General features: G+C 36.7%; 1 pseudogene across 1 annotated transcript; it reads left to right on the forward strand.

Moving 5' to 3' along the window:
- Positions 1-1,048: 1,048 nt before the first annotated feature.
- LOC308344296 (high mobility group protein B1-like) lies at positions 1,049-1,629 on the forward strand (annotated as a pseudogene). Its single transcript has one exon. The product of its transcript is annotated as a high mobility group protein B1-like (transcript).
- The last annotated feature ends 22,402 nt before the right edge of the window (positions 1,630-24,031 follow it).

Raw genomic sequence — 24,031 nt, forward strand, 5'->3', positions numbered from 1 at the left:
AAAAAATAAAAATAAAAAACGGGATACCTGGGTGGCTTAGTTCGTTAAGTGATTGCCTTCAGCTCAGGTAGTGATCCCAGGGTCCTGGGATGAAGACCCCCATGGGGCTCCCAGCTCAATGGGTAGCCTGCTCTCCCTCTCCTCCCTGCTCCAGCCCTTTCTCATTATCTCTGTCTCTGTCTCTCCAATAAATAAACAAAATCTTAAAAAAAAAAAATCTTCATAAAGGTGGACCCACACAGTTCAAAACTGTGCTGTTCAAGGGTATAACAAAACACAAAGCACCTTTCCCCTCAATTTAATAAATGTTGATATTTGGCAATATTTGAACTTTTTTATTTTTATTTTTTTTAATTTATTTGACAGAGAGAGAGAGCACAAGTATAAGCAGGGGGAGTAACAGAGGGAGAAGAAGAAGCAGGCTCCACACCAAGGAGAGAGCCTGATGCAGAGCTCACTCCTAGGACCCCAGGATCATGACCTGAGCCAAGGCAGACCCTTAACCAACTGAGCTACACAGGCACCCCAATATTTGGCAATATTTGCCTCAGATATGTATAAAAAATGTAGTAGATACAAATAAATAAAGATACAAATAAGGTGTTAGAGATACCTCACTAGGAGAATTACAGATGCTGACATGTACCCTCCCAGTCCATTTTCTTTAATTTTCAGTGTTCTATTAAATTGTTTTATTCATTTCTTTATTCTTGAACAGTTACGTTGCTTCCAATTTCTGCTAATACAAGGCTGCACTGACAATTTTGAGAATGCTTTTTCATTTGAGAGTTCAACCACAATATGCAACTTAAAAGTAGAATCACTATCTTGTAGGGTATACACATTTTCTTTTTTTTAATTTTTTTACTATGTTAGTCACGTGTATACACATTTTCAAGTCCATAGACCTTATTAAAGTACTCTCCAAAGTAGATACACCAGACATGGTCATTGCAATGCTCTGAGCTCCATAGAGATAGCATGGGGGCAAGCAAGAGTCAGACAGGCATTGGGCGACTCTGTGCCTCACTGAGGAAAATAATTAAACATGGGCAGTGAAGATCTGAAGAGGCCAAGAGGTAAAATGTCATCATGTGCATTCTTTGTGCAAACTTGCTGAGAACACGAAGAAGCACCCAGAGGCTTCAGTCAACTTCTCAGAATTTTCTAAGACATGCTCAGAAAGGTAGAAGACCACGTCTGCTAAGGAAAAATGAAAATTTGAAGACATGGCAAGGTGGACAAGAAGAGAAAGAGGAAGAGAAAACTTATATCCCCCCTAAGGGGGAAACAAAAAAGATGTTCAAGGATCCCAGTGCACTGGAGGCCTCCTTTGGCCTTTTCCTTGTTTTGTGCTGAGTATCACCCAAAAATCAGAGAACATCCTGACCTATCCATTGGTGACATTGCAAAGAAATTGGGAGAGTGAAGTAACACTGCTGCATATGGCAAGCAGCCTTATGAAAAGAAGGCTGCCAAGCTGAAGAAAAAATATGTAGAGGATATTGTTGCATATCCAGCTAAAGGAAAGTCTGATGTGGCAAAAAAGGGAGTTGTCAAGGCTGAAAAAAGCAAGAAAAAGAGGAGGAAGACAAGGAAGATGAAGATGAAGAAGATAATGATGAATAAGTTGGTTCTAGCAGTTTTTTTCTTCTCTATAAAGCTTTTAAACTTGTTACACAACTCACTCCTTTTAAAGAAAAAAAATCAAAATGTAAAAACAAAATAAAACAAAAACAAAGCAGCTGTACCACTGTATCCTAAGACAAGCAGTTTTTGAAAGTTCTTATGTTCTGATATTATTACTAAAATATCATATGATAAGTTTTTAAGTTTTAGTAATCTACTTTCATAAAATGTCCCATTTCCTTTTAAGTTTAATATATATTTTGCTTCCCAATCCTTTATTGGTGGCTTGGATTGAAAATATTTTCACCCAGTAAGGGGCTTATCTATTTTATTTTATGGCTTTTTTGTACAGATCTTCTTTATTTTAAATAGCTAAAGTTATCAACATTTTTAAGCTTTGTGCTTCTTGAGTCTTGTGGAAGAGCTCTTTTCCAAACTTCCAGCATCATAGTTATATTTGTTACTATTTTTTACACTTTTCAATTTGTCCTTGTTTTTAATATATTTAGGGTTTATTTTGTGTATGGTGGGAGGTAGGCTCACAAATTTATTTTTCCCATATGCTTCATCAATTGTCCCATATGCTTCATCAGTTGTCTCGCCATCATCTATTATTTTATCTTTCACCATTGACTTGAAAGCCACTTCTTCCATACGTTAATTTTTCATATACGTACATGGCTATTTCTAGGCTCCCTGTTCTGTTTACACTGATATATTTGTATATCCTTCTGCCAGTTCAACATGTTTTAATTACTGTATCATTTATAACAACTCTTAACAAATGACAGAGTTAGTTCATTCTCTTTAATCTTCTTCCAAAGTTTTCTTTTAGGTTTTGGGGGGGTTTTTTGTCCCTTTAATTCATCCATAGAAATGTTTGAAATAGCTTTGTAAGTTCTGAGAAAATTTAAGATTTAGGTTGAACTAGCTTTTGCTTTGCGAAACTATTTTGGGGAGAAGCAAAATTTTAAGATATTGAGACTTCCTGACCAAAAACATGGTATTATTCTCCATTTATTTAGATCTTCATATATATTCTTCAATTATGTTTTTTAAATTTTTCTACAAAGTCATTTTATGTTAAATTTAATTTCACACATTTTATAGTTTTGTGGCTAAAAGAATACAGTATTTTATTTATTTATTTATTTATTTAACTTTCAGTAGGCTCCATGCCCAGCATAGAGTCCAATGCAGAACTTGAACTTCAATCCTCTGATCAAGACCTAAGTTGAAATCAAGAGTCGGTTGCTTAACTGACTGAAACACCCAGGAACCACATAGGATGTTTTAAAATTACATTTCTAAACCAGTTTTATCTGATTATTCAAATGCTATCAATTCTTATATACAGATTTGTAGACAATATCCTTGATGGACTCTCTGATTACTTCTAATTTATAAGTAGAATCTCTTAAATTTCATAAGTATATAACCATATCATCTGTGACAATGGCACTTTGGTTTCTTATTTTTCCTTTCCCCATACCTCTTATTTATCTTCCATGTCATATTAAGCTTGTGAGGACCTCCTCAGCTGGTCTCTATTCAAATATTGTCTCTTCTCTTCTCCCATTCTTTCTACTTTCCTTCTGGAAATATATAAAATCTCTATATTTATAGATGATATATTTATAGATCTATAGAAATATATGTAGTTGACATAGAAAGAAAAAGAGAGAGAATTCCTATTAGGTGTGTGTTGGATCATATAATTCAGTTGCAGCTATTCTATTGTACTTTCTTTAATATTTCATTTCCTATCTCTTTGTTACAACCTAGACAATGCCATGGGGCTACCTTTAAAGTCTTTGATTATCTCTTAATCAGAACCTAACCAGATATTTGATCCAACCATTCAAGTCTTAATTAATGATTACATTTTTGTAATTTTGAAACATTTTTTTCAATCTGCGTATCATATTCTTTTTTCATAGAGCCCTATTATTTCTTTATGGTTTTTATTACTTCTTTTAATACTTTGTTCATTTAAATCACTTTCAGATTATTTATTTAGCTCATATTCTTGGGATGCTTATTTTATCTTTATTTTTCTCTGTTAATTTATCATTCAGGGTCTACTCTGGAGACAGAAACCATATCAGTAATTTGAATAGAGACAATTTTATATAAATAATTATTAATTAGTAAAGGCAGCTAACCACAAAACAGGATAAAAGAAGACTGTAAAGAATACACAAATAGCAAAAATAGAGAAGAGCTATTACCTCTAGAGTTGAGGGAGGTACTTAAGGTAGAAGCAAGTTTGGGAAAGGACCTCAACTACACTTACCTCACCCCATCAAAGCTGAGATTTATACCTCAGCCTTGGAGAGGGTGTAATTAGAGCCTGCTGGGTGGTAGGGATTTCTGGGATAACATTGGTCAGAGCTCTTTCACAGGAAGCTGTCCACTGAGATGCCAGGAACATCTGCTGAGATACCATAGGCCAAAGCTGTTCCAATGAAAACTGCCTGCTAGGGTATGGGCAAGTCTAAGATGGTATGTAGAAAACTGCACATTGGGGTGCCAGAGAAACTAGGTGGAGGGTAAAGTCTATTGCGTCTTCCACATATCATTGACAGCTGGGCCTTAGGAGATGAAAAAAAAAAAAAGAGTTCAAAACTGGGAAGAAATGCCTCATCCCCTCCACTAAACCTTGCAGGACCCCTCCAGCACCCTCTATTAATAAAACATACCATTGCATCACCTGGCAAAGGGTCCAGTTCCATTATTAAAAAAATCAAGACAGGAGGTAGATTTGGATCTGAGAACCAATAAGTTCACAACTGGTTATCTTGGTCAAGTTCATTAACTCTCAGTTTAATATAAACCCCAAAACAGTTCCATGAAGTCAGTAGTATCCCCATTGTATATGAAAGAAAACTGAGGTTTACAGAAGTGATGTACTTGTCTACAGTCATCTATCTAGTAAAGTAGTCAAAATAAGACTGGACTCTGATAATGTGATTCCAGAACCCTCTCTCAACCCACTGCACTCTGCCTTCGGATTCACCTGAGTAATGCCAATTAGGAAACTGTTACAGTTGTCCTGGCCTGGGCTGAAAAGGCAGCCATAAGAATGAGTAGGAGACCTTTCAGAATAAGATCTGACACTTCATAGATCAACTAAATGTAATAGTTACTCCAGGATTCCAGGGTAATCTCAACCTCAAATGTTCTACCCTGTGATCCATAAGGGCATTTGCATTTTATAGACATAAGTTCAGAAAACAAGGGCTTTGTAAATCTAAGGTATACATAAAAGTCAAAAAATAAATCCTAAGAGTAGCATAAAACAAACTCTAGTATTCATCTAATATGATTTTATATAAGATTTATAGCTAATAATTAAGTTTATATGTAACAATTACACAAATACACACACACACACACACACACACACACACACACACACATATATACCCTCCAGCACAATATTCTTAGGTCTCAGTTTGTTTTTACATATGCTATAAATATTCTTAAATTGACCAAAAAGAGAACATGTGCACAATTTTACATAAATGTGAACTCCTGTTCAAGTTGTTCTTTGCTTAGCTTTTCTCAACCTTCTTTGGCTTTTAGTGTCAAAAGATCAATATACAATAATAAAAGCATTTGAGAGGATGTCTAATTGGAGTTTATTTATCCTCTAGATATTCTCTCAATCACTTTTAATATTGTATATTGATCTTTTGATAGTAAAAGAAAAAACAAACTCAAGACCATCCCCTTTTCCAAGGTATCCACATACTAATCCCTAGAATTTGTGAATAAATTATGTTACATGGCAAGGGGGAATTAAGGTTTCAGATAGAATTAAGATTAGTAATCATCTACCTTGAAATGGGGAGATTATTCTGGATTATTCAAGTGAGCTCAGTGTATTACAAAGGTCATTATAAGTAAAAGAGTGAGACAAGAGGGTCAGAGTCAGAGTGTTACAATGTGAGAAAGATAAATTCTCCCCTGGAGCCTCTAAAAAGGAACACAGCCTTGCATAGAGCTTGATTTTAGCCTGAGACTCGTTTTAAATTTCTGACCTCCATATCTGTAAATAATAAATTTGTGTTATTATAACTACTAACTTTGTAGTCATCTGTTACAGCAACTATAGAAAACTAACACATCCTGTCCCATCATCTGAATCAAAGGAAATTTTAGATTTAAAATCCTGAAATCCCTGTTCAAATAATAATCACAGGGATGAATTAATTGATCTTATTTATTGGGTCACACATCCAGAGTCTGTTCACATTCTAAGGCCTCCTCTTTGAATTTTCTCTTATTTGTATGCAAATTAGTCCCCATGTCTAAGCCCTGCAGGTTCACATTCAGAATTGTTATTTTAAGATAATAATGTCATATTCACTCATTCAATTATTCAGTCAATAAGCATTTATACCTCTAGCTGGATCTCAGACACTAATATATCACTCATGGCCAATAGATGTTTCAACTTAGTATGTCCAAAATCAAATACCTGATTTTCCTACCCAATCTATAATTTCCACTGTCTTCTTCACTTCAGTTGATTTAAAATCCATTCTTCTACTTGCTCAGGCCAAAATGCTTGGAGTCATCCTTGACTCTCTTTCCCTCACACTTCCTATCCAATCTATCAACATAACCTGCCTGCTGTACATTCAAAATATGTACACTACTCACCACCTTCATGATCACCATCCATTCAAGCTACTATTTTCTCTTGCCTTAGAGCTTCTAACTGTCCCTTCAGTCTATTCTCCATATAGCAGCCAGACCAATCACACTTAAAACATAAGTCTGACCCCTTCGCTCCTCTGCTCAACAATTCCCATCTCTCCCATCTCACTTGGAGTAACAAGAGCCCTGCTCCCTCCTCTGCTGTCCACTATCATTTCTATGATGCTTTACAGTACTCACTCAGCTCTAGGAATACAAGTCTTCCTGGAACGAGTCACACTGCTGCCTCAGGGACACTGTTTGCTGCTCCCTCCCCGTGCCTCATTCCCCCAGTGAGGCCTTTCTTGCCCACCTTATGTAAAAAAAGCATCCCATTCTCCTCTCAACCTTGTCCTGCTACTTGATATGTAACTTAACCTGTTTCATTTTTCTCCATGGTACCCATCACTATCTGACAGATTATATATTTACTTGATTTGTTGATTGTCCAATTCCCCTCAACCCCACTAAAATATAAGCTCCATGAAAGCAGAAAATATTTTTTCACTGCTTTACCCTCAGCACCTAGAATTGTACCTAGCACATAATAGCACATACACAAATATTTTTGAATAAGTAAATGAATGAATCAATCAACCAATATTGAGCTTCTGCTATATAAATAACTGTTTCAGGTCCTAAGGATATGAAGATTACTGAAACACAATATTTGAAATTGAGGAATTCAGTCTAGAGCAGCACTGTTCAACAGAACTTTCTGTGATGATACAATGTTCAATATGGCAGCCACTAGCAAATATGGCTACTGAGCACTTGAAATGTGGTTACTGTGACTGAGGAAATGAATTTTTATTGTATCTTATTTTAATTACATAAAATTTAAAGGGTCACATGTGGCCAGTGACTACCATATTGGATGATCCAGATGTAGAAGAGATAGAAAATTTACTTATAATACTGGTAAGAATGCAGTGTAACTAGTATCACAGTAGACATGTAATAAAATGTTGTCTGAACCCAGAGAAGAGAGCCACTAATTCTGCCTGAGTTTCGTTTCCTCCAATAGACATTCTAAGAGCACTTGCTGTTTTTCTCTCACATCATTTTGCATTGTTGTGCAAAATATGCAAGATTCATTATTTATTTACAATGATTTACTTGATTTCAATCTTCCTTATTAAGGTATAAGAGCTAGGGCTGTGACTATCCTTAGCTACTGACAGAATTCTTTGCACACAGTAGGTAAACAATAAACATTGGTTTGACTGACAAGTGAAATAGTTATGGGAGCCTTCTTGAGGAGGTGACATTTGAGTTAGATCCTAAAGGATGAGTAGGAGTTTGCTAGGCTAGAACCAAGATAAGGTAGAAGGGTTGGTAGACAGAGAAAACAACAGGTGCAAAGGCCAATAAGCATGGGAGTTTCAGCACTTTCATTAGTACCATAGGGAGTTCAGTGTGGTTGTAATACATATTTAGATAAATGTACTCACTTCTTACTGCTTGACAGTTCAAGTTAACAATTTTGTGAGTAAGAAAATCCCAAATCCAGTATGAAATTAAGAGTTGGACAATTGTTTAGAGAACTGTTACAAAGTAGACTTAGAGGGGCGCCTGGGTGTCTCAGTTGGTTGGGCAACCACTTTTGGCTCAGGTCATGATCCTGGAGTCCCTGGATAGAGTCCCACATCGGCTCCCTGCTTGGTGGGGAGTCTGCTTCTCCCTCTGACCCTCCACACTCTCGCGCGCTCTCTCTCTCTCTCATTTTCTCTCAAATAAATAAAATCTTAAAAAAATAATAATAACAAAATAGACTTAGACTTTTTCAAATCTTTAGCCCATAATAGTCCTATAAGAAGTATAGACCAAAATTTCTCTTTTTCATGATTTAGAATATTATGATATTTCAGTTTATAGGGACCTTAGAGATTATTTAACAGAAGACTTCTTTGGTCAGATGAGGAAATTAGATTCAGAACACAGTAAAATAATATAAAGGTGGGACCATAATCCAGATGTTTTGGCTTCCATTCTGGAGTCATTACCAACACATGGCAAATACACAACCACTTTTCATCCTCTCACTCTGACACAAAGCAAGATACTGGCCCCACAATATGTCCATTAATAACATCTGATCAACTTTTAAAACATACAAGGAAAAGACTCCATCATAAGTTCTCTATGAGAACTATCAAGGCTGCCCAATACAAACAACCATTTTAAGTCTCAAGAAATAGTAACAAACTTCAAAAGAGTTATATTACTAGCAGTGTGAAATGAATTACTATTTTTGCAAGCACAACAGGGTGAAAGTTCTGTGCAATATGTTAAAATGAAAATTGTACTACAAGTCTGGTTTCCCATCCTGATTTAACCATTCTCTAGCTGGGCTACCTACAGCAAATGGTTTAACCTCTCTGAGCCCCCATTTCTTAATCTCTCAAATGTGGGTGTTTGATTTCCAAGGTCCTTTCCAACTCTACGGTTTTCATGTGATTTTGCTGAGTTGCAAGAAAGAAAAAGCAGCAGAACAAATTCCCACTTGGACAGAAGTTTATTATGCTGTTTCTCTGCAGTCAAACCAACAATCTTAACAAAATTTAACATCATTGATACCTTTGTCAATCTCTTTATCTATCAGACTATGTATAAGTCACATGCCCCAAAACAAGCACCAGTATTACATCCTTTTCAGTATTCTGCACTTGATGTGTGATCCAGAAATGTTGTTGACTTTGATGTCTCAGCATCTTACCCACTTGCTACCAGGACTCCAAGGTTCAAGATTCATTCTGAGCATTCCCCAGGGGTCTTATTTTGCAAGCTATAGTATCTTCATTACCAAGCTACCACCAATTTTTTACATTAAAAATATATTGACTTCCCCACGTACAGGTTGAATAGAGGATATGTTTATCTGTCTTTGTGTTATCTTCCTTTAAAATCTCTGAAGATCCTGGAAAACAACAAGGCCTAATTCATTACAAACAAGAAAAAAATAGAAAGAGTTTATTGTTGTGGAGTTTTGTCTTATTACATGATATGCATATATGTGGGTCCCCAAACAGAATCACGATAGTTCACCTTCGTTTCTACCACTGAAATATAAAATTTATGTATTTTTCACTAAGTTCCACCTTTCATGAACAAATGCAGGAAAAATTTTTCCTTTGACTATTTCTTTTAACACACATGATGTTGATCCCTACTTTCTTGAGCTCTCTTAGATACATACCTAAGAATTCACAATTTGTCTCTTAGAATATGAGAATAATCTCCTACAAGCACAATTAAGAACAGATGGTTAAAACCTTTAAGGTAGTATTTGCATAAAAAGATCATCTTACTCTGACACTGTAGAGTTTTATATTACTTTTAAGTGTTTTCCCTGAAAAGAGTACCTCCTCCGTTAACCAAAAGATAACAAAAAGTTTGGCATATTTTTTTACTGAAAAGGAAACAATTCCTAGCAAAGGCACTATGGGGAAGAAAGTAATACATAAAGGAATATGATACACTGTAAATAAAGATGTCACTTCTGCTCAAATGTATGAGAAACTTACACTAAATCTAATGGACTTTAGCCACTTCGTTTTGCCAGAACCCAGAATAAACCTGAAGTAATTCAAAAGCTTCTGTACCAATATCATGTGCTTATTTAAAAAAAAAAATTACTCCAAAGCGAGTTCATTGACTTTCTCTCTTCTATAAATCACGGTAAATCAAGTTTGCTAGTTTGGTTATCGTATGTCCCACTGCACTTCTGTCCTGTTCTGATTTACAGATAGAGTATTGGATAACAGATTAGCAGTTTGTGAACAAGGTGATGGAAACAGTTAGGGAGAAAACTAATTAAAGCAGACATAAACTCTAAAGGAGGAGTCAATCTTCAACCAGAAAAATCCAACAATCTGGTCATTACAGAACTGACTAATAAAAAAACAATTTCAAAAAATACAAATGGCCCATTCAGTAGAGGCAGCCTGGATGATCCTGTTTTGTTTCACATAGAAATGGACCATCCAGACCACAATTGATTGGACTATTGCTGATCATGTGAGATAAATGCAACCAAAAGTCAGCTGAGCAGGGAGCTTCAAGATGACCTGGTATGAAAAGATTTGCCAGAAACAAAGAAAGGTCCAATGAGATTCTTAACATAAACAAAGTTCCAAAACAGATTCTATTTCCATAATAAATGAAGAAAAATTGAGCTATTAGCCATAGGAAATAAAGCTTTAAAATGTTCTAAGATCCATGAGCAGCTAAAACCAAACTAGGGCCATAAAGAAATCAAAGATATTAGGAAGCACAAACCAAGAGTGAGTAAAAGCTGGATGTTGATAAAATGGGTAAAACAGTGAAGTAGTCATTTATTAGATGAGACAAAATGAGACATAGATTAAATAAGAGAAGATAAATGGAGAATCTACTATCAGAATCCCTAGAACTACCTTGGATCTACTACTAATCTTGTGCTATTTTCTTATTCTTGGATTTCTGTGACATGCTCTCTCTTTTATTTATTCTTCAAAAAGTCCCTAATCACTTAAGATAGCCTGGAAATCAGAAATGCCTAATATGACCTTTGTCCATAAACTCTAGGGGTTTTATTTTCTCACTGATATGTTAAAAAATTCTTTACTTATCAAATCTATAAATCTATAATATATGTTTATCATTTGCTTTTAACAAAATAGTAGGCAGCAGCCAGTTTTTGAGCAGCTACCATGTTCCATGCACTGTAAAAATCACTTTACAGGAATTACCTCATTGAGTCCTCAAAATAACCATAAGATGAAAAAAGTTTAACACTAAGAGTTTGACAAACTTGCTTAAAGTCATTGAGCTAATAGAAGGAAAGAAGAGTAGGAATAAAATTCAGGTACGCATCACCATTCTTTATTATTATAATAATTATTATTATGACTATTATTATTAATAATTTTGGCAAAATACACATAACATAAAATTTACCATCTTAACCATTTTTAAGGGTACAATTTGGTGACATTAAGTATAGTCATACTGTTGTGCAACCATCAGCACCATCTACCTCCAGAACTCTTTCATCTTACAAAACTGAAACTTTGTCTATTAAACAGTAATTCCCCATTTCCCTCATTCCCACACAGACCCTGGCAACCATTCTATTTTCTGTCCCTATGAATTTGACTGCCCTGGCTATCTCATATTATATACAGAATTGTGCTTTCATAACTGGTTTATTTCACCTACATACATAGTGTCCTCAGTGTTCATCCATATTATAGCATGTGTCAGAATTTCCTTCCATTTTAAGGATAAATGATATTCCAAAGTATATACCACACTTTATCCATTCATCTGTCAATGGATACTTGGGTTGCTTCCACCGCTTGGATATTGTGAATAATGCTACTATGTATACATATATCTCTATAAATCCTTGCTTTCAATTCTTTTGGATATACGCCAGGACAATTGCAGGATCATATGGTAATTCTATTTTTAACTTGGGGCAGGGAGGGGGGGCGACTGCCATACTGTTTTGCATAGCAGCTGCAACATCCACAAAGGCTCTAATTTCTTCATACATTCACCAACGTTTGTTATTTCCTGTTCTTTTTTTTTATAGTAACCATCTATTCTTCTTTTAATTTATGTGTTTGGAGTATGTTTAAAATTCATAAGTTTTAAAATTTTTATGCAGATAAATTATCAATCTTAAGGTTTAAATATCTTGCTTCAAAACTTTTCCCCATTTCAAGATTATATAAATACTAATTTCTACTACATTTTCTGTGACTTCTTTAATCTATCTGGGATTAATTATGTGAAGTAGAAGCTAAACAATTATTCTTTGGTCTTAATGATTATTGTCCCAACATCATTTTTAATAATCTATTTTCTCAACTGGTTTGAAATTCTATATTTATTATGCATTAATTAATTATATGTAAAAATAAATTTCTAAACTACTTGTTTCAATACCATAAAAACATTGTTGACTATTACAGCTTTATGATGCATTAAAGTACCTGGTAGCACCAGTCTCATTTCATTACTCTTGTTTATCTAAAATATTCTAGGCTATGCTCACATGAGAGGTTTATATAGGTGTAAAACAGTACCACCTAACTTAATTTCATACCAAAGGTATCACCACATTAGAGAATAATACAATATAATTAATGTTCACAATGATGACTCCAAAAATTATCACAAAAATGAAGTGTGCTTAACAGCATTGCCAGAAATAAGCTAGAAAGAATATGATGAATTTTAGTGAGGTTTATATAAAATAATAGCATTATAAAATAAAATTTCAGATCTTCCAAAACTAAGAAACAGAGAATACTAATATTATACATGTACAATTAAAAAAAAAATCCTGTACCACATGGGGATGCATTGGTGGATATTACGCCAAAATGCAATTAGCACTTAGGGGTCGTTAATGCATCTTTACCCAAGACATGAGATCTTTGAATCCTCCAAGGACTGTTGTACTTCCTTTCTCATCAAAACATGTAGAGTCATTATTTTCTTCCAGCTATGGCTTCTCTCCACTCTCATTCATATGATCACTAAATAGTTCTCCCAGGTCGATAGCTATGATGCCCTTCCTAATTTCAAAGAACATGCCCCTCACCCATTTATAGCCTCTCTTTCCTGAATCACTTCCTGAAGATGACTAACCTCTCACAGACTTTGCATTATAATACCCAACAAGACATTCTTCCCTTGTCTTTTTGCCACAGGTCTAGCATTATCATTTATACATCATTTGTCAACCATGCTGAGTCAAAAAATGCTTTAGAAAATACAGATGGCATAAATAGAGGCCACAGAGGAAACTACACAAATTGTAGACACATTTATCTCAAGAAAGCATGATAGAAGGCTCATTAACCGGGGCGCCTGGGTGACTCAGTGGGTTAAATCCTCTGCCTTCGGCTCAGGTCATGATCCCAGGGTCCTGGGATCGAGCCCCACATCGGGCTCTCTGCTTAGCGGGGAGCCTGCTTCCCTTCCTCTCTCTCTGCCTGCCTCTCTGCCTACTTGTGATCTCTGTCTGTCAAATAAATAAATAAAATCTTTAGAAAAAAAAAGAAGAAGGCTCATTAACCAAGAACATTTGCAGTATAAGGCACTAATATCTATTTGCAGTGTATTCAGCAAAGAATCCAACACAGCAGGTTTCATTGACACAGAAGCTAAAGAAGCACCTTGAGCACAGAAATATATATTTTAACAGCATGTTGTGGCCCTGAAAGGGCAAGACTGAAAGCAGGGTGATGGCAACACTTCAAAAAATAATGGAAACCTGAATCAAGTCAATGGCAGCAGGAATGTAGAGAAAGGCATGATGGCTGGTTGAATATGAAAAGTAAAGTAGAAGTTTTCGTCAATAACTCCCAAGATTATTCTTCAGTTTCTTCCACATATTAGTTTAGTAAATCTTTATTAAATGAATGAGTGAATGAGTGAGTGGTTTGTTTAGAATCATATTTAGTGCTATTCAAAGGGGGGGTGTGTCTACAGATAAGATGTCAAATTATAGTTTGTTGCTGATCCATAACAAGATAGGGAGTTCATGCCAGAAGGTAAGTTAGTTAGGTCATAAATTATATTCTTTAATTCGGCAGTTATTTTTATTGTTTCTATGAAGGATACAGTACATTGATTCACATTCTGTCATAACCTCTTAATTTCATTAGGAACTAGCACTTTGAAAAGTATATGATTCTAGATCTTAAATAACAGGCAACTAAATCTGAATCATCTGGGAATCCAGAGGTGGTAATACCTTCTGATGATGTCTGTGGGATCAGTGCTAAACAAAGAAGCTCTTAGTGCCAAGGAGGGGTCTAGAACAGACCTGGAGATTACTGTGATTTTTCTGAGGAATGATTATTTGACTAATATATGGGCATACTTGCAAAAGAGTTCTTGCATTGAGCTCAGGGAAATGGCTATGCCAATATGTCTGTGACCTATGACTGGATTAATAACTATAGTAATTGCCCCCCAAAAAAGGTAAATTAGACCCCATAATCTAATGGTTATTTAAAATATCTTACTTCCTGAGCTGCAAGTACCAAAAAATTATATATACAAAAAATTGGTTTGGCCATCTGCAGAACTTTTCTTGGTGGTTTGTGAATAGGAAATGGATTTCAGAAATTCATCATTCAATGAGTATGCTTCCAGCGGCATGTATTAAAAAAGTCCTAAACCAAACTGGCTCCCCCAAAGAGGGAACTTTCTTGCTCACATAAACGAAAGTCTGGAGGTGGGCTAGCCTTGGGCCTTGACTTAATACAATGACTCTAGCCCATACCCCTGCATTGCTCTAGTTTCTTCTCTCCTCCATGGGGACTTCACCCTAAGACTGGCAGAAAAGTAATTCCAACCATTCTAACCTTACACCCTTACTCTTTCCATCGTTCCCTCTGAAATGAGGGCAAGTTTTTTCCAGAAGTGTCCCTCCCTCAAATCTCCCTTCATGTCCCATTTGCCCAAATTGGAATATGCACAAATTCTTGAACCAATCCCTCTAGCTGAGGAAATGACACGCCTGTTTAAGTCTGGCATCCAAAACAGACACTAGCTAGGGAGTAAGGCTTTACTGTGATTTTCTTAGACTAATTAGGGCTCATCCTTCTATGAGGTCAGTGCCCCAAACCTCCTGCTTACTGTGAAATGGATGACTCAACCCCTACATCCAATACAAGGTCCAACACAAACCTCATTAAGGAATAGAAAAACTACAGTGAAAACTAATAAAGACAAACAGTAATTTAGAATGTTATAACATGAAGAATGTTACAAGGGATGTTTTTGATAATAGATATTTCCAAAAGAAAAATAGTGCCTAAAGAGAACTGGGAGACTGTCAGTGTGTCTGAGTCTAAGTGACCAAAGAAAATTATGTTGTGATTCTAGAAGATGGATTCCAGTAATTTAGGCAGAAATAACCGTAGGGCAAAGAAGGATTAACTCCAAGTTATATCAGCCTGAGGAGACTTCCCTTGGGCAAAACCTAATCTCTTTGCTGTAAATTCTATGCTCACCAAGCAACCTTCCGAATTATTACTTATCCTTCTGAGTGGCTGACCCCCACAGAAAGGGAGTACCTGCTGAAGAAATGCTCCTGACTTAAAAAATCAGTTCTATTTCCCATGGTAAGTGGGCACTGTGGCTTATAAATCATTCTCTTTTGTATTTTGTTAGAGAGTTCTATCCTGCAAAGCTTGATCACACCACCAAAATAATAAAAGTGAGATCTCAGAAAGGAAAAGCTGAGGCTCGGACCCAGGACTACAATGTCTCCATCAAGGTATAATTCTGACAAGGCCTGGCCTAAATCTGCCACATCTCCCTTACGTGGGAACTCTAAAATATCTGAGCAGCGCAACAGAAAATCCCCCAAGCAGTCCCCTGTCCTTTAATTGAACAAAAGGCTCTGAGAGAGGGACTTAAGTGTAGGGGTTATGAGCCAAGTCTTTAGAATAAATGAGATTTGGGGATACCTTTGGGCTCCTCCTACCAACTGTGTGAACTTGAGCAAGTCATTTAACCTCCAAGACCCAGTAGCCCCAGTTATGAAATGGTGAATATCTCAGAGTTGTTATAATGATTAAAGGAGATAAAATTCACAGAGGACCTAGTGCAAAATGAATAGGTTTTTCTGTTGTTGCTTTCTTAGTATTGTGGCCCTTGTGTCAATATTATGTCTTCTGGGTTTGACTAAAAGGTATATGCTAACCTTGCTCAATACAGTGCTCTACAGTAAGAGTTCAGTGACTGTGGCAGAGAATGTGGCAGAGAATGTGGCAGAGAATGTGGTGTCTCAGATTACATGAGACACCAATGTAATTTGTAACATCACATCTTGATCCAGATTAAATCAGTGTGAAGCTCCAGCATGGGTAAAGTCTGATTGTTGTCTGCTTCCTAATCAACTGGTATTAAATTATCTATCTTATTTAGTTCTGAATTGTTTTTAAAAAGAAACTAGAAAACACCACAGAACATTAATTTACAAGAAGAAAAAGTCTGGAGACTGTGTTATATGAGGCATAAAGAAATTGAGTATATTTAATCTTGAAATAAGAAACCAGGAGAGAAAAAGTGAGAAATGTCAGCCTTCCTCAAATATTTAAAGGATTGTCATGTAGAGCAGGGAATAGAGAAAGTCTATGTACTTTTTACTTGTCTGTCTTTCCCATTAGACTAACAAATTTGAGAGAAGAGAATGCATTTCATCCATCACTGTATTCCCAGAAATTGGCTTGGTTCTGGCAACATAAGTACTCAAGAAGTACTTGTTGATTGAATAAGAAGATGGATGGAGGGATGAGGTGAATGGGTGATGGGATGGAGAGAGGGGCAGATGGAAAGATATTATTTAAAACATTATGTTAATGTCAGAATGAACATCAGAGATGAGAAAGCCGAAGTTCTAAAATAGTAAAAGATTTTCTCAAGCAAATTTCTATGAATGGTGACTACACCACAGCACCCTTGATATCTAGTTCTGTATTCTTCCTACTACATATTCTTTCAACTTCCTTTCATTCAAATCTGGTAGAACTGAGAGTATCATGATGAAAATATAATCCTAATGTAGGACTCTCTTATGGGCTGAGTTGCACACCCCCAAATCCATATGTGTATACCCTAACCCCCACTACCTCAGAATGCAACTGCATTTTGAGATAGGACTTTAAAGAGGTAATTAATTTAAAAGGAGGTCACAGGACTGGCTCCAATCCAATATGACTGATGTCCTCATATGAGAAAATTAGGACACAGATACATACAGAGGTAAGGCCATGTGGAGACAAGAGGGAGTGGGTAAAAGGGGTGAAGGTGGTCAAAGATACAAACTTCCACTTATGAGATAAAATAATTTCTGGAGATATAATGTATCTCCAGTATGGTGACCACAGTTAATAAATTGTATATTTGTAGACTGCTAAGAGAATACTCTTTAAAGTCCTCATTATGAGAAAAAAAATTGTAACCTTGTGAAGTGATGGAGGTTGACTAAACTTATTGTGGTGATCATTTATCAATATACACAGGTATCTGATCACTATGTTATATACCTAAAACTAATACAATGAGGCATGTCAATCATATCTCAATAAAACCAGAAGAAAAAGAAATAATTTTGTCATATACATATCTGTAATTATCTCTTCCTGCATGTCACCGCCTTTCTAAATGCATGCACATAATAAGCAATCATCAAGCAATCATGATAAATCTCTTAAAAATAAATAAATAGACGATTGATGATTCTACTCCATTCTAGAGCCATCAGACTCTAAGGATTATATATTTTTTTAAATATGCACAAGCTTTTTTGGGCCTTTAGTAAAGTTACTGCAATGTTTTGCCCCCTAATAAAAATTGAAATTTGAATTATAAGACATAAATGAGACCTCTATAAATTCATCTTCAGCATCTATACCAATTTGATTCATAGATTTTTTTAAAAATGAGAGAGGTCCACAGAAGAAACAACCATGCTGACACATTTATCTTGGATTTCTAGACTCCAGAACTGTGAAGAGATAAGTTATGGCAACCAGAGAAAACTCAGAGCCCTTTCCTCATATAATGCATGTTCAATCTATTTAATTCAGCAGTTTTGTATTATAGCACTAAAGAAGTTTCTTTGATTTGCATATAGAGGCCTATAGTAACTGCTGCCATGGACATTATAGACACTTTGGTATGTCCTCATTACAACACTGCATCTCTGTCACTTCAGTCTCAAAATAATCCCTATAACATTAAGATACTTGGGACATCAAGGCTTAGACTGATTTAGTGACCTATTCATAGACACTAATCTAGTATGTAGTATAATAGCCAAACTATGGAAAGAGCCCAGATGTCCATCAACAGATAAATGGATAAAGAAGATGTGGTATATATATATGCAATGGAATATTAGCCATCAGAAAGAATGAAATGTTGCTATTTGCAACAACATGGATGGAACTAGAGGATATTATGCTAAGCAAAATAAGTCAGTTAGAGAAAGACAAACATCATGTGATTTCACTCATATGTGGAATTTAAGAAACAAAACAGAGGATTTTAGAGGAAGGGAAGGAAAAATAAAATAAGATAAAAACAGAGGGGAAGGCAAACATAAACTCTTAACTATAGGCAACAAACTGAGGATTGCTGGAGGGAAGGTGGGATGGGGTAATAGGGTGATGGACATTAAGGAGGGCACTTGATGTAATGAGCACTGGGTGTTATATGCAACTGATGAATCACTAAATTCTACCCCTGAAACTAATAATATATTATATATTACCTAAATTGCATTAAAATAAAAAATTAAAAACTATTATGTGTAAAGACACACAATTCAAAGGCAAGTCTTCTGAACCCCTCATTCTAAGAATAGTGGCAAATGTTTATCAAGTGCATACTATGTTCCAACTTTATGTTATGTACTTTAAATCCATTATCTTATTTAGTCCCTGTAGCAAACACATGGGCTAAGTGCTACCATCAATCTCTGTTTTGTAGATAAGGGAACAGAGAATTCTACAGGCTAAGTAAGTTTCCTATGAATTCTACAGGCTAAGTAAGTTTCCTATGATCATATATATATAACTGGTAAGCTCAAGCTTTGAACGCAAGCCAGCTCCCTTCAGAGCTTGCATATTTAACCACTACACCTTACCACCTCTAATTCATAACAGTCTTCTCTTCCTGGACCTCCTTCACATGTCAGCCAGGCATAATGCTTGCTCTCTCCAGCAAATGCTCCAGCTACTGCTAAAATATCCATCCTCCATGCCCCCCACTTTGCAGAGCAGGTGCACGGAGCCCACCTCTGGAGTAAGGAACTCTCTGCCTTCTAAATGCAGTGGATGACCTGGGGCTTGACATTTGATGTCATGACTGACAGTCTCCAATTAAACCATTTTAGAGCAGGAGGGGTTTGATGCTACTGTATTTTTTCAGTCTGAGCATTCGGTGGCTTTCCTCCTTGATTTGGGATCACAGCCAACGTAAAAACTGAAATCCTTTCTGACAACATTTGCTGAATTGCCACAGTGTATTAGTCCAGATCCCCGTGGACTGCCTTTCTCTTTGTGCCAGCTTGTCACTGTAGAAGCAGCAAGGAGAGTGACCTAGTGCTTTTAGTCTAGACATATAGTCATCGGAGGCCCTCAGGTCTCTGGGGCAAATTTACAAGCTTTTGAGACAAGGGCTTGTCTGATAACAAAACCAACACCTGATAAATGACACCCTAAAGATAGAGATCTCTGCAAAGAAATGTAGAACTGACAGTCTTCCTAGCATGTCATACTATTTCACCCCATTTGCTTTTGTTTGGTTTGATGATGTCAACCTCATATCCAGAGACCTCTTTCCAAATGATGTAGATTGTCCTCTTTGGATCCAGAAGTGCCCTCACAGGGCCTCCCTCCAAACAGAGAAAAGGTGAGCTCCCTTCCTCCATTCCTCCACTGCCTTTTGGAGCTACAACTGATCTATCAGCAACCCCTGGAAGGTTGGTAGGAAAATCCTGCAGCTCTCACCACCAAGACCCACCATACTCAGAACAAACATGCCTAGGAAGAGGCCTGCAAAAGGAACTGACAGACAAATATCGATCTTTGTTTATGAGATCTCTATGTCCAGATTTCCATTCAGGGCCAAAGAGGGCTGCTACAAACAGGAAAGGGGCAGAGTAGGGCATGGACACTGAGTTTAGTAAATGGCTTTAATAAATACCTCCCAAAATAAGAAAGCTGAAGCTAAATTAAGGTCAAGAATACTTTTCTCTGTTTCTCTGTCTCTGTCTCGGTGTCTCTCACATGTGCATGCGCGTGCGTGCGTGCGCGCGCGCACACACACACGCCTCTGAAACTACCCATTTTATTTATGGAGTTCCTGGAATGCCAGGTGATGTGGCAAGGTGTGAATTCCTTATAAAATGCAAGCAGCCTGGGCAAGAAACAGTTGCAGACCATTCCAACCAGTCACTCTGGCTGCACTGCAAGCCCGGGCTCGAGAACTAAAAATCTATCTCAGATAATTGACATTTATTTGATTGAAACAGCAGGGTGCCCTCCATCACCATGGGAGGAGACCATATGGAAGAACAGTGAGAGTGGAGATAATGTTTGTCTACTGAGTGTGCCAATGTGTTTAGAGATTATTCACAGGGCTCTGGGGATTCCAGTATGATAATGTTTCAGCCAAATTAGAATCAGATTAATTGCTCTAATCTAATGGAAAGACAATGTTTATCAAATTATTGCTCTTTTCACCACATGATATTGCAGTGTCATTATTCTTTGGATTTAAGAAAGGAAATGAAAAGACTCTTGTAACACATCTGTTCAAGAGTTATATGATAGTGCTTTTCCCACTACACACAGGACTGAAATGCAGTTGGCAATTCTGTGAAGTAACCAATAAATTAAAGTAAAAGATCTGTAGTGGATAAATCTGCTGGAGTCCTATGATATCAGTTCATATTTTCATAAGACAATCTAAAGTCAATTAGCTTTTTCCAGATTTGAGAGATTTTGTTCTTCATATTATGTAGGGAGTGTTTTCCTCTATAAATGGGGAAGTACTTTTTCGAAAAACCCTAAGTGGTACTTACAACAAAATTCTAACACTCCTTTCCAAAATACCAAAATCAGCTCCTTTTCTCAACACCCATAGAGGAAATGGGGCTTTATGGATGTGGAGGAGAGGGTGCAATCATCTGTGGCCTTAAGTCACAAAGAACCATCAGCTCCTCAGCACTAAAGTGCTTGTCCATCTTATAGCTCCACTCTGGCCCATCATTTGCATCCCTGGGAATTCTCAGAGGCTACAAACATCAACCAAGAGTCACTTTAGAGAGCAACAGAGAGTCACACATGAACCAGGGCCTTCAAAGAAAGATACTGGTGATTAGCCGGTGCTTCCCAACACCTACTAGGCTGCACGCCCAGCTCCAACAGGGAATTTGGGAGGAGTTACAGAAGGATTTTTCTGCCATCCACATCTCCATAGGGGACTCTGTTGGTCCCTGCAGAGCAGAGAGGAAAGATCAAGTGGCACGATTTGTATGTTCACTCTTCTGTGTACACTGATTATTTCAAAATAATAGCAGCACAAAGCCCTCAAGTGTTCAGGAAGGCTGTGGGGAGGTAACTGTCAGGATTTTGCTGGGCCACATGCCAGGTCAAATCCATTACCTTTTCTTTTAGAGCTAGTGTCTTTTGCAGAAGGATCTTAGCAAGTGGGACCAGATAGGACAAAAAATGGAAATTACTTTCTTTATCATTAATTCTACATTATATGATACTTCTAATAAGATACTTCTAATATGATACTTCTAATAAGATATTTCTAATGAGTTAAGAAATCTTAACTTCACCTCCCTTTTGTGGTTGGCTCATCATACTTAATGCTTACAAAACATTGTATCATTAAGTTTGAGGTCCTTTTAGTTATCTATCTCCCTCCCCAAAATAGTTTGTTATATTCTCCAACTCAAAATGACATAGTCACAAAATGATATAATCACAAGGGCTGAACAAAGATTCAGGTCCAGATTTTAATTTACACCATGGTTAACTTCTCTGTACCTTAAAGACATTCCTAGAACTTGAAAAATTTTTTTAAAAAGCATGATTAGACTATCATTACTGAGTTGGTCTCAACAATATCTCAAATGTCATTATAGACCACATTTGTGGGGTGTCGAGACAAGGTTAGGCATATGTGAATAGAGTCAATTGCTCTCTGATCTGTCCAAGCTCAAATCTTGCTGTGATTTTCATGTTCCTGCCTCAACAATGGGCTCCCCTGGGTTAAAAAAGAGTTATTCTTGAGAAATAAATGAAGAATATCGTAGTTGTATTGATGCCTATGAAAACAGTGTATGTTTTCCAAGACAAAGCACAGAGCTGTAGATCTTCATTAATTACAATGCACTGGAACAAAAGCAAATGCAACCACTATAATTAACAATGCAATGCCTATAACCCCTGTCTAAATGCTTTCATTTCACTATAATTTAACAGTAAGAGCCTGAGAAATTATTTTAATCCTTATTTTTGCAATTCATTTTGAAAAGGTTGTGAGACTCAGTCTGAGGCATATTCATACATTCATTTACATTTTTATTTTAAATGGCTTCATTATCAAACTTCTTTAAACCCTACCCTATCATTTAGAACTGAATTCCAAAACTTTATTGTAAACCAAGTATTTGGAGTAACATCTGTGGGATTCATACAAATATTGTAATATGATGGGTATATATTTTACCTCTTTATGTGGGAAAAAGAAATTCATTCTTAAATGAATCAAAGGAATTACTTCAGCAGTATATTCAAGTAGTTATCAACTTGGATAACTTATAACAAACATGGAAGAACAGGCTGCCAATACATAAATATTTACCTAATGCTTATACTGTATACATATTCAATACAAGTAAGATGTCAACCTGGCCCACCAGTTAGAAAGGTAAAATAAATAGTAATGAAAAAATTTAGAAAACAGTTACATGCTGATTTAAGTAGTTCTGTCACCATAATAGCAATTCAAGAGAGAGAAATCAGTGTTAGAAAAAGTGAAAAACTACCTTTATAGAGAAAGTAGCACTGACATTACCTTAATAGCTAAATATGATTCCAATAGGTGAAGAGAAGAGTAAAAATAATAACAAAAGCAAAACACAATGAAGAACAAGAGTAAAAGGCCCACTTGCTGACAGAGGAAATACTTAAGAATAATCAAGAATAACATTGAAAAAATAGTGAGAGAGAATAGCCCACAGGAATTGTCAAAAACATGAAATTGGACCTAACTTGGTACAGTAGTCAATGTTGGAAGCAATGAGGGAAAGTGATAAGTATGGGAACTTGGTAGCTAGATTATTTGGAAAAATGAAACCCTGGAATTAAAGAGGTAAAATAAGGAGCTGACAAGATTAGGACTTCAGCAATGGACTTCTAGGGAAGATGGTGAAATAGGAGGATCCTAAATGCAACTCACCCCATGGAAATACCTAGATAACACACACATCAGCATGCATAACCCAGAAAACAACCTGAAGACAGATCAGACTCTCCACAGCTAAATGTAGGGAAGAGGCCATGTCAAAGAGGGTAGGAAGAGCACAGACACCGTTGGGAACCAGGTCAAACTGCGGGAAAGTCCACAGGAGGCTGGGGGTACTACGCGCACAGAGAAGGGAGAAGAACAGATGCCACACCAGGCACCCCAGGCACAGAGGACCTGGACTGAGATAAATCTCCATAAGACTGGCTTTGAAAACCAGAGAGGTTTAACTTCACAAGTTCCTCACAACTAGTGGGGCTTAACAACTGGAAATTTAAGAATCAGTGGGCTCCAATCTGAGAGTCAGCAGGGCAGAGCCCCTGCCCTTAAAGAGACAACATAACAAACAGCCTCACTCCGATACTTCATAGGAGTAGTTTGAAAACACCTCGTATATATGGCAGGGAGATTTATTTACTAATCTCTGAGCATGGATTGAAAGGGAGGGATCTTTGGAAGACTTCTCTAAGAACAAAAGAGCTGGTGGCACCATTTCCCTCCCTAGCCTCCCAGTCTAGATATATGGATATGTGTGGGAACCAGTGCAGCACAAACACTCTTCACCTAGCTTGCTAACAGCACCCTCCCACCCCCACATTTTCCTCCACAGCTGCCCTCTCCAACCTGC

The sequence above is a fragment of the Martes martes genome (assembly GCF_963455335.1).
Source record: "Martes martes genome assembly, chromosome: 6".
NCBI lineage: Eukaryota > Metazoa > Chordata > Mammalia > Carnivora > Mustelidae > Martes > Martes martes.